Genomic DNA, 13,222 nt, shown 5'->3' on the forward strand with positions numbered 1-13,222 from the left:
AATAACAGTAGAAGTATGACTAATGACTAATGATGGCAGCAGCAGCAGGAGGCATCTGGCAGGACCACGGCAGCAGCACAACCACACACGTCACGCTTTTGTTCAAAAATATATTGCAAAGCCAATTTCTTTTGGAAAAAATAATCGCTACAAATAAATGTAAAGTAGCACTACATAATATGAAATGGGAAAAAATCTCCTCTATTGAAGAGTGGGATTATATACAATTATAAATATGCTCTTTCATATGTTTATCTTGTTTGTTTTAATGTGATGCTATTGGAAATTTATCTCTTGAATATTTGAAGGGATCCTATATATTCTATTTTGTCTTGTCTTATTCTTTTGTTTTCATTTGTGTTTCTTTGTTTGATGTTATGTTATTATATTGTTGAGTGTGATATGTTTGTTTGTATGCTCGCCTGTATCAAATTAAAAAAAATATGAATAAATAAATAACGTTAGCATGGTGTATTTGTTTGGAAAACGTGTTTAGTGCGACAGTTGTTTTGTCGGAGAACCTTGTGAGTTGTAATGAAGCCAAATTATGTGCCGTTACCTTTGTTAAATGTTGCTGTTGTCCCAGGCTTTACATTAGAAGAGGAAAAGATCGCTAGATGCTAGGCTAATTTACGCAATGCAAAATGCCATAGACTTGTGCTAAAAATGTTAGCATGATGTATTGGTGGGGGAAATGTGTCCAGATAAGGACAAGTGTTTGTCTGTCAATTCTGCGATTTATAGTGAAGCCAATTTGTGTTCTTGTGTTTGAAATTGTCCCTATAGAGTGTGCCAGGGCTGATGTCAAAACCTGGAAGTTTAGCATCGCGCTGGTTCCCGGAAGAGAATGTGAGATGTGATTTTTGCATTGCGTTTTGGATTATGTCAGAAAATAAGCTCTGTGGCTAACACAAGTTTATGATACTTACAGGTTTTGTTCAATGAGATAATCTTCACATATGAACACCTTTCATACCGCATTTGAAGCTTAAATGCGATCGCCAGAAGTAAAAAGCTAACGTAAGGCTTTAACAGACTACATGACTACTCCACGGTCGCATGACTCTTGACGTCACCGCCACTAAGCTTTTTCGGGGGTGATGACGTTTAATGTCCCCGACAGGGTTTGTAGTCGTATTGAGCAACTTGTTAGCAACCACCTTTTTTACGACACGTAAAAGCTTCAAAATTCACAAGTAGGGTATTTACTGACGTGTTTATTTCGTAGAACAAAACCTGAAACTCGCTTAAGCTTTTGTTAACCACAGACCTTATTTGAGGCATTTTACCAAAATCCCATTCAAAAAACGTATTGACTTTTAGACGAGAGAACTGGAAGTGCTAAAAGCGCTAACGGAGTTCCGGGTTTACTGGCACACTCTATTAAGCCATGATTAATGTGTGTTTTGAATCAACTAAACTTTACAGCACTTAACACAGTCCTCCACTGCCGACTAGTGTTTTGGAGATGTAACTGCAGACTAATCGATTAGTTGAAGATTGTGCGACTCAAGTCGACCAAGATTTTCTTTGGTTGACTACAGCCCTAGACAGAAGCAGGTTTGCTGATTTCTATTACCAGCGAAAGTAACCTAACATTCATAATTAACAACAAACAGGATAGTGTTAAAAATCTTTTCATCTAACTCTGCACCAAAGAAAAAAAAATTCTTTCCCCAAAACATCAAATTATTCTTTTAAAGCAGTTGCTTAAACTTTAGATCACTTCTCTTAACCTGATGTGTTAAAACACTGGTGGGACCAAACCTGCTACGATGATCACCAGACAACAGTGGCGCCTTAGGGGAGGAAAAGTAGGACAATTCCAAGGGCCCCTGACTGACAGGGGCCTCAAAAATAGGTAAAAATTAATATAAAATAATTAAACCATCATCATTACGTTTTTGTTTTTTGTTTTCAAATATAGTATAGAAATAGAAATTAATGATCTCTTTGTTTTTACTTGTTTTTGGCAGTAAAAGTTAAATATCCCCACTGACCAAAAAGTAAACATATTGATTGACCACCCCCCTGTATCTGCATGAAATGGTTTGGTCCTGCCTTAGCACACTGACAGTGAAGGTGCCTAGTAGCAGTCAGCAGTTGCGCCACAATGCCACAATCATCATCATGCTACCTAGTACTAAAAGAGGGAAAAATGCCAGCACTCTCAAATGTCCTTTTAGTTCAGTTTAATAATCCAGCTTGGATGGCAGTACCAGTACACAGACGTTTCGACAGTAAAGTCTTCTTCAGTGTGTCAGTCACACAGACTCTGCTGTTATTAGGCTACTCCTACACCAGCTCCTCTGATCGTCAGCGCTGAACCTCTTGGCAAAGTTTAGGGCATGACGTTATGAGACAGTAGTAGGCTATATGTCTCAATTGTGTGCATACTGCATGCAACAGTACCCATTTTTTAGGGGCCGCTGCAGTACAGACTATAAGTAAAAAGAAAAAGTATGCGATTTGGAACACACCCTAAGAGTGCCTCTAATATTTCAGTATGAGACACCGAGGACCATTGACCAAGCATCAGTATTTGAACACAGTTCGCTGAAATACAATGAATACTTATTTGTGATCATTGTTAAGATATTAAACATTGTGCAAAATATTGTCAGTCAGAGGCTTCAGTACAAAAGAATCTGTATCTGTGCTCTACTTGTTGACAGTCATCAGTTGTTTTTATAATCCATGTTGGAGTCACATTCACTGTTGCCAACTCCTCAGTAAGAAAAGTAGCTATTGGCTGTCCTAAAAGTCGCTAGAAGTCGCTAAATGACGTCATCGCCTAATTTGCATAATTGTCCATATGCATGTCATTGTAATGGCTGCTGTAATAGAGAGGAATAACGTCGTGGGAGAGACAAAAACGGAGTAAAAAAACACCCTGAATATGTTTAGAACTACAAATGAACCTTCTTTCAGTGATTTATATTAGACAAAAAATTTTTTACATTTACATCCCACCCTGACTGTAAACCAGGTCGGGATCAGCCAGCGGTGGTTCCGCGCATGCGCGATTCACTTGCAGTCTGGACGTGGAGGGGTTAACGTCTCCTGCTTTGACTGCTGCTGGGAGGGAGGACTGGGCCGTCTGTGAGTGCTTTGAGGCGAGAGAGGAGCCCACGGCAGCATCCGCTGCTCGTTGGGAAGAATAAGAATGATACGTGCTCTCACAACAGAGTCTCCAGAAGTCTTCAATAACATCAGAAAAAGTCGCTAGATTTGTCGCTAGTCGCTTTTTTGAAAAAGAGTCGCTAGAGGGGTCTGAAAAGTCGCTAAATATAGCGACAAAGTCGCTAAGTTGGCAACACTGGTCACATTATTGAAACAGTAGAAGTCAAACGTTGCATCTGCCCCGACATGCAGGGGCGACTGTAACAACACACTCAATACTTTTGTATACTTTCCAGTTTGAGGTCAAGTGTACGCTATTATGCTATGTATTTCAATACTTTCAAATGTTTTTAAAAATGAAAAAAAAAATGTAACAGGAGTGTTTCGTACCGTATATCACTGTCAGTTGTGGTTGTTTTTGTAAAGTGCTGGTATGTCATTAAAAAAAAATCAGAAAAAGTTAAAGCAATTGTATTAAAAAAAAGCATAGTTCAGTATGTCATGCCTAAAAATGACATAAAAAAGTCAGAGTGTTCACTTCTCCTGTGCATCCCTCACTCATATGCTGGCTCCTTAAAATGGCACTCAGCCATCTAAACTCTGAAAAGTCCTGATCCAAGATTTTTCCTTCAAATTACTGTAAAATGGTCAGTTTGGCTGTTAAGTTAAAAATTCATCTGGGGGGATTAGTGGCGATTTACAATGGTCCCCCCAATGTTAAATAAGTATTACGGCCCTGCATCACAGCGCAGCTGGTCAGAGTTTCATTCGCAACAAGCGGCAGAAATATGTTGACGCTGAAAGTAGCATTTCACCATTTACCTCAGAAACCCGGCAAAACTGTACATTGTTCTTCTGATACCAATTACTTCAAGATTCCACTCTGGGTCAGTATCTGGACCATCTGACGGAGGTCTCCACTAAAAGTAAAGCTACCGTCCTCCTCCAGGCACCGGCCCGCATTCATGGCTCTCCTGGATGGATCTCCTCCACAGTGTCATTAGTCGTGCGTAAAAGCGCAGTGCGCCTTTATTGAAAAGTGCTGAAAGAGGGAGGGAGCGCCCAGCGGAACCCAAAACGAATAACCTTTTTTTTAATATATAATGATTTTTTTAAAAATTGATATTTTCACTCAGTTGCACCATGTTTTGCCGTGTTTTCTAACAGTGTGTATACACCACATAACCAGTTTGATATGAGTTTAAGACGATGACAGCCTCGAGCTGACTAGAAAGCGTTTAATGAATACACCTTAATTAATTCACACGATGATATCCACATCAAGAAGAACCAAAAGCCAGAGAAGAGAGGAAAACAAAACACACACAAAATAGCCTAGATAAATAAAAATTTAAAGCAAACACAATTTATATCGCAATGCAGCCATATCATGTAGGCCGGTTTAATAAATCGCCACACACTAACAGATGCTATTGTTCCTTTTTTTTTTCTAGCTTTTTTTTTTATTTTTATTTTTTATTTTTTTATTTATTGAACAATAAAGCGATAACAAGCAGGCATACCACAAATGGGACAGTGCAAAAAATACATACAAGACTCTAAACAATGTTGGTACAGACATAAAGACAGTATAACAGGACAATAAAAATAAGCAACAGAATTTAGTCAGAGGATGGGAAAAACGTTTCATAATGAGCGATAAGTTTGATACTTTTACTGTTTTCAATTAAACATAAGGATTTCATAGTGTAATCAAATTCTAAGAGAGATGCTATTGTTCCTGCAGTAGAGGACAGGCCGGTGTGGACGTAATGACAACTCTGAGGTCAGACGTGTTGTTAGGACCTGATGGTTCCATGGTTGCTATGTGGTCTCTAGGTGCATCATTTCACACATTTAAACATTTAAATCAGAACAAACTTTGCATCAGAGAGAGAAGCAGCATCTCGACTTGTCCTCGACGACTTTTCAGAAAAACCAACCACGAACTGAGACCTTTTGCCTCTGGACCTCTTCTTAAGACCTGCTGTCACTGACAAACGGACTCTTTCAAGGTAGACGAGAGATTTTGACACTTTTTTACAGCCCATGTTGTTTTCTGTGTATTTTACCGTTGAGACTTTACAAAAATGTACTGATGTAGGCATAATATTACCAATATCGCAATATTTGGCCTACATCTGTACTATTTTAGTGTAAATGGATCACATTGGACTGACGTTTGACTGTTACTAAGTTTAAATCCAAAGCTACTGTCTTTGGTTTAGCAACTGTCTGTTTTATCTGTCCAACAAACAGCCTAGCATAAACATGTTAATAAAAATATAGCTTATATGTTTTTTAACTTCTTGGTGATGTAGGCCATCAGTGCTGCAAGCAGTGACACAAGCATTGCAGCCTTATTATTTGATTATGCTCATAGTTCAGCCTTTTTCAAAATATTTAGGATGTTTTTCATTTATAAGTATTTTACACAAAACATCATTTAAATATTATGTCATCATACTGTGAGAGCAACAGAGAGGTGTGTATCATGGAGATTTTTCTAGAAAGAAATGCTGATATGGTGCTGGCTTTTTCTCATTCAGCAAGAGAGCGTAAAATTGGCATGTTGTTGAATATCTGGCAAAAATGTCCCTCTGTAAAACATAGCTATGTCTACTGTATGCATGGGCAGATTATGAGACAATGGGCCCCTGGGCACAGATATGCAAAAGGCGCAAAAGGCCTCTCTCTGAGGTCATCTTGTGTGTCTTTGAGGTCATTTTGTGTCATTATTGGTTTGTTTTATGTCTTTGTTGGCCGATGTGTGTCCCTTAAGGACATTTGTGTCACTTTGAGGTCATGTTGTGTCTTTTTTAAGTCATGTTGCATTTCTCTGAGGTCATCTTGTGTGTCTTTGAGGTCATTTTGTGTTGTTTTGTATCTTTTTTTGGCGGTTGTGTGTCCCTTAAAGGACATTTTCTGTCATTTGAGGTCATTTTGTGTCTTTTTAAGTCATGTTGCATCTCTGAGGTAATTTTGTGTGGCTTTGAGGTCGTTTTGTGTTTTGCATATTTTTTGGCTGTTGTGTGTCCCTTTAAGGACATTTTCTGTCATTTGAGGTCATGCTGTGTCTTTTTAAGTCATGTTGCATCTCTCTGAGGTCATTTTGTGTGTCTTTGAGGTCGTTTTTGGTTGTTTTATGTCTCTGTTGGCCATTGTGTGTCCCTTATGTCATTTTTGTCTCTTTGAGGTCATGTTGTGTGTTTTTAAGTCATGTTGCGTCTCTCTGAGGTCATTTTGTGTGTCTTTGAGGTCGTTTTGTGTTGTTTTGCATCTTTTTTGGCCGTTGTGTGTCCCTTAAGGACATTTGTGTCACTTTGAGGTCATGTTGTGACTTTTTAAGTCATGTTGTATCTCTCTGAGGTCATGTTGTGTGTCTTTGAGGTCATTTTGTGTCGTTTGTGATTGTTTTATGTCTCTGTTTGCGGTTGTGTGACCCTTATGTCATTTGTGTCTCTTTGAGGTCATGTTGTATCTTTGAGGTAATTTTGTGTCATTTTGGTTGTTTTATGTCTCTGTTGGCCGTTTTGTGTCCCTTATGTCATTAATGTCTCTTTGAGGTCATTTTGTGTCTTCTTAAGTCATGTTGCGTCTCTCTGAGGTCATTTTGTGTGTCTTTGAGGTCGTTTTGTGTTGTTTTGCATCTTTTTCGGATGTTGTTTGTCCCTCAAAGGACATTTTCTGTCACTTTGATGTCATTTTATTTATTTTTTTATTTTTTTTATTTTTATTTTTATATACTTTATTAATCCCCCTGAGGAGAAATTCGGTCATTTTGTGTGTCTTTGAGGTCGTTTTGTGTTGTTTTGCATCTTTTTTGGCCATTGTGTGTCCCTTAAGGACATTTGTGTCTCTTTGAGGTCATGTTGAGTCTTTTTAAGTCATGTTGTATCTCTCTGAGGTCATCTTGTGTGTCTTTGAGGTCGTTTTGTGTTGTTTTGCATCTTTTTCGGATGTTGTTTGTCCCTCAAAGGACATTTTCTGTCACTTTGATGTCATTTTATTTATTTTTTTATTTTTTTTATTTTTATTTTTTATTTTTATTTTTATTTTTCACTCTTAGGTACTATTTAAGTTCATTTTTTGGCTTTTTTAGGTTATGTTGTCTTTTTTAGGTCTTTTTCTTTTCTGTATCTGTGAAAATGTATGTCATTTTAGTCTTTTTGTGTGTCTTTGAGGTTATTTTGTGTCTGAGGTTATTTTGTGTCTCTGAGATCATTTTGTGTGTTTCTGAGGTCTATTTGTCTCTCTGAGGTATTTTTGTGTCTTTTTAAGGCAATATTGTGTCTCTCTGAGATATTTCTTATCTCTCTGAGGTAATTTTTTTGTCTCTTTGAGGTCAATTTGTGTCTTTTTCTCTTTTTTTTGTCTGTTTGTAGTTGTCTATTTTGTAGTGTTTTTGTCTCTTTGCTGTTCCTCAGCATCTGTTTGTGGTCATTTTGACTCTCTTCCTGGTCAATACATGTTAATTTGAGTGACATTTTGCAGGTGAAGGCCAGAGGGGCCCCTGACACTCTGGGTCCCTGGGCCTGTGCCCAGTAGGTCTATTTAGTAATCCATCCATAACTATAAGTATGCTGTCAGAAAGCTTCCATACTCTATGAAGGACACACTGGGTTTAGAAATAACACAGTTATTGTGACTAAAAGAAGGGCTTCAATTTGAATTAGTTTTCAAAAGTAGATTGTGACTGAATTTTCTGAGTTTGGCATTAACTTGCAGTCAGAAATCTTATATTTAATTGTACTCTGTACACTCGATTTTTAGCAGTGTTGACTGTGTGCTAATGGGCCAATTCAATATGTGATGTGATAAATGTGTGGTCTCACGGTTGGATTTTTTTTTCCCATCAGATGGCCCAGGGCTACAGTTGGGACAGCGTCAATCCCTTGGAGCTCCTCCAGTGACTCATCATCTGGCTCGGATACGTCCAGTCTGCTGGGAGACACTGTAAGAAACTGTATTCTGACCTAATCTAGTCTATTGTCTAACATGCAGATAAAAAGAAAATGCTTTGTCAGTGCACAGTCATAACACATAGTGTTAGAAACTGAAACAATGGAGCCAAAATGAAGTTGTTAACATGATGTGGAGCAGTAGTCTGATGGCTGTATTTGTTGTTACCTTCAGATGGACCAGGAAGACCCGTGGGTCAGCCTCCTTGTTCCAGTCACGGACCGGCTAATCACCCCACAGATCGACCTCCGGAGGGTCCCGGCACCGATCACCCCCAGTGGCTCACCATCTGGCTCCTCAACCGGTGACTCAGACACGTCCAGTCTCCTGGGAGACACTGTAAGAAACTGTATTCTGACCTAATCTAGTCTTTTGTCTAACATGCAGATAAAAAGAAAATGTGTTGTCAGTGCACAGTCATAACACATAGTGTTAGAAACTGAAACAATGGTGTCAAATTGACGTTGTTAACATGATGTGGAGCTGTAGTCTGATGACTTTATTTGTTGTTACCTTCAGATGGACGAGGACATCCCGTGGGCCAGCCTCCTTGCTTCATTACCGAGGCTCATCAGCCCGCTGCGGTCACCAGTCCCCCCACGTGGCTGTGACCCTGAGGTGAGTCCCTCTGACCCACCTCCAGCACCAGGTAAGCCTGTGGAAGCCGGCCCCTCTAAAGGACCTGTGGCTCCAGGTAAGCCTAAGTCGTTGCCGCAGGGCCCCAAGCCAAGGTGGGTACAAAATCTTTTTAGAATGAGGAAACAGGAAGGCAGCAACTGGCGGAAGAGGACAACCAAACCTGAAGGTGAGTCTTCAGGTAAGCGCTTCCGTCCAACGACTTGATTTTGATTTCAGGTTTTTTCTCATTCAAAAAAACTAAGATGATTTTGTTAATCACATTTATTTAGATTTAGTTAGATTTATTTGAATTGCATGCTTTTTACCAGCAACCTCCATCTACTGCCTCTAAAGTGTCCTGCTCTACACTCCACCATTGGTTTCTTAGATTCACTTTCAGTTTTAAACTCTGCCTTCAAACTGCAGCAGCCACCTGCTGCCTGACCCTCCACCTGCAGGCAGCAAACAGCTGTAGAGAAATGCTAGAACTATGACCTCCACCAGCCATTTCAGCTGCGGCCATGCCTCCAACTACCGCCTCTGAGGTGTCCTGCTCCACCATACACCAATAACTTATCACAGGAATTTTACGATTTAAACTGCATTCAAACTACAGCAGCCGTCTGAAATATTCAAACCTCCGCAAGCAATTTCCGTCAGGTTCACTATGTGTTGAAGACCAATGTTCCATTCGCACCTTTGTCAACCTCCATCTAAGCCTCTGTCAGAAACCTGCAGCTGCCGCCTCCACCTGCGGATTCTGACAGACAGCTTGGCCAAAATCCAACAACAGCCATTCTGACAGACAGCTTGGCCAAAATCCAACAACAGCCTCTGCCAGAACCCTGCAGCTGTTTTGAAAGACAGCTTAGCCAACGCTCCATCTACAGCCTCTGCAAGCAACCTGCAGCAATGACACCTCTACCTGCAGGTTCTTGCAGACAGCTGTGGCCAGACCTGCAACAACAGTCTCTGTCAGCAACCCGCTGCCCCCGCCTCCACCTGCAGATTCTGACAAACAGCTTGGCCAAACCTTTAACACCTCTGTTGGCAGTCTGCTGTCGTTGCAGGTTTGGCCAACTATTCATTTACAGCATCATCCAGAAATCTGCGCCGCTGAATCCTGTCCTGGATAATGTCCCGATCTACCGAATATACAGGATATCTACACCACCTCATCCTATGTTTTTGCCATGTGAAGACCTCAGCTGACCAGGGACCAGAGATGCACCAGGGACCAAAGAGCAGCAACAACAGCCTCTGTCAGGAACCTGCAGCTGCTGCCTCCACCTGCAGATTCTGACAGACAGCATGGCCAAACTTACAACTAAGCCTTGGCCAACAACATGCAGCTGTGGCCTCCACCTGCATATTCTGGCAGAGAGTTTAGCCAAGCCTCCATCTACAGCCTCTGCTGAATTGTGTACCCTTGCCATGTGATGACTTCAGCTGACCAGGGACCAGAGATGCACCAGGGACCAAAGAGCAGAGATGAGCTCATAAAAATAACCTTTCAGGTAAGGTAGACAATCATGACTGTGTAATAATAGCATACCTGGGCTGATAAATTAAAGCCACCTTTCTGTTACATTCAGTTGACATCATCTTCTTCCTCTAACAGGTATTTCCATATCCCATCTTCAGCCTCTGTCAGGAATCCTGCAGCCGCCACGTCTACCTGCAGATTTTGACAGACAGCTTGATAAAACCTCAAACTAAGCCTCTACCAGCAGCATGCACCCACTGACTCCATCTGCACATTCAGGCTGACAGCTTTGCCAAACCTCCATCTACATCCTCTGCCAGAGACCTCTACCACTGCCACCTGCAGATTCTGGCAGACAGCTCAGTGCCTCCATTTATAGCCTCTGTCAGGAACCTGCAGCCACCACCTCCACCTGCAGATTCTGGCAGACAGCTTAGCCAAACCTCCATCTACAGCCTCTGCAAGCAACCTGCAGCACTGCAAGCTCTACCTGCAGATTCTTGCAGACAGCTGTGGCCAGACCTGCAACAACAGCCTCTGTCAGCAACCTACAGCCACTGCCTCCACCTGCAGATTCTGAAAGGCAGCTTGGCCAAACCTCCAACTAGAGCCTCTGTCGGCAGACTGCTGTTGTTGCAGGTTTGACCAACTATTCATTTACAGCATCATCCGGAAATCTACGCCGCTGAATCCTGTCCTTTTGCCATGTGAAGACCTCAGCTGACCAGGGACCAGAGATGCACCAGGGACCAAAGAGCAGAGATGCATTCATAAATATAACCTTTTAGGTAAGATAGACAATCATAACTGTGTAATAATAGCATACCTGGGCTGATAAATTAACTCCACTTTTATGTTACATTCAGTTGACATCATCTTCTTCCTCTAACAGGTATTTCCACACTGGCAGATGCTGGTAGACAGCTCAACTCCTCCATCTACAGCCTCTGTCAGGAACCTGCAGCCGCCACCTCCACCTGCAGATTCTGACAGACAGCTTAGCCAAACCTCCATCTCCAGCCTCTGCCAGCAAGCTGAACCACTGGCAGCTCCACCTGCAGGTTCTTGCAGACAGCTGTGGACAAACCTCCATCTCCAGCCTCTGCCATCAACCTGCAGCCACCACCTCCACCTGTAGATATTGACAGCCAGCTTGGCAAAACTCTAGCTAGAGCCCCTGCCAGCAGCCTGCAGCTGCCCTCTCCACTTGCAGATTCTGGCAGACAGCTCAGCTCCTTCATCTACAGCCCCTGTCAGCAACCTGCAGCTGCCTGCCCACCTGTAGATTCTGGCAGACAGCTCAGCTCCTCCATCTTCAGCTTCTGCAGCCTCCATCTACAGCCGCTGTCAGGAACCTTCAGCTGCCACCTCCACCTGCAGATTCCAGCTTGGCTAAACCTTAAACTAGAGCCTCTGCCAGCAGCCTGCGGCCACCGCCTCCACCTATAGATTCTGGCAGACAGCTCAGTTCCTCCATCTTCAGCTTCTGTCACCAACCTGCAGCTGCTACCTCCCCCTGAGTTTCTGACAGACAGCTTAGCTTCTATATCTACAGCCTCTGCAGCCTCCATCTGCAACCTCTACCAGCAACCTGCAGCCGCCCCCTCCACCTGCAGATTCTGGCAGAGAAATATGGTCAATTCTTCATTTATAGCATCATCCAGAAATCTACACTGCTGAATCCTATGTTTTGCCATGTGAAGACTTCAGCTGACCAGGGACCAGAGATGCACCAGGGACCAAAGAGCAGAGATGTACTCATAAATATAACCTTTCAGGTAAGATAGACAATCATAACTGTGTAATAATAGCACACCTGGGCTGATAAATTAAAGCCACCTTTCTGTTACATTCATTGACATCATCTTCTTCTGTGTGAAAGAGCACCCAGCCATCAAAATAAATCTCACATGCCAAGATGCTGAACTTCATCCACCAGAAAGAGCTTTTCTTCTGCCAACTGGTTTGAACTCATGGTCCTGTGATCAGGCTGGTGCATAACACTGTGGGATATTTGGTAGTGTCTTAGTGTCTAAACCATGAATTTCCAGTTAACCTGTTTTTGAATGCATGTTAGAAGTTATTAAACCTTTAGAAGTTTTCAAGTGGAAACAGGGATACTGTATATGTATATGTATGTGTAATTGAATATCTAAAAATAATGTGTAAAGTGCAAACTCTTTGTGCTTTTCTGCAGGCCCTGTTGGACTTAAGCTTATTAAGGGCTGGGAGGACAATTCCATCTCCCAACATTTTCTATCAGAGAAACTTATTTCACTTTCATTTGCTCTGTATGAAAGTGTCCTGAGATTACTTTTTTTTTTTAATCATGATTTGACTCTATATAGGTAAATTTGGCTTGAATTGGTTTGAAAATGCTTGTTTGTCTCTCACTTTCTTCAGTCATCAGTGTCTACTGTCTACAGTTTAGAATATTAGTATGTCACTACAAAGAGTCTTGAGTTTCAATTCCCAATAAGCCATCAGCAAAAGCTCATAAAGTTGTTTAGAAATTAATTTTGTTTTCGATGGCCTGCAGTCCCTTTCCAGAAGGTCAAACATTTATCTTCCTGATAAAAGGAAGGATAAAAGGAATTCCAAATATAGCATCATTCAGATCAGATGTAGTTTCATGATATTGAAATCACAGTTTGGGTCTCTCCTGATGTTCTGTGTCTTTCTCCAAATGGCATACCTATCTAAGCATGTCTAGTGAGTAAGTGTGTAGAGCAGGTGTCACAAAGGTCTTCACAATTAAAGACAAAAAAGCAAATAAAAGACAGCACAACAGACACAACATACAGACATAAAACATGCCAAAAACATACAAATTATAAAATGAAGTGACATACTAAAAACTAAATAAAGGCACGTCTGAAGAAGTGGGTCTTGAGTTGATTTATAAAGGCACCTGCAGTGTCCACAGACCTGCTTTCCAACAGGAGAGAGCTCCAAAGTTCAGGTTTAGTGATGACCTCAAAAGCACAGTCTACTTTTGTCTTGAACCAGGAAGGAGAACCAAATGATGAGGTG

This window comes from Epinephelus moara, chromosome 1 (genome assembly GCF_006386435.1).
Source record: "Epinephelus moara isolate mb chromosome 1, YSFRI_EMoa_1.0, whole genome shotgun sequence".
NCBI classification, from domain to species: Eukaryota; Metazoa; Chordata; class Actinopteri; order Perciformes; family Serranidae; genus Epinephelus; species Epinephelus moara.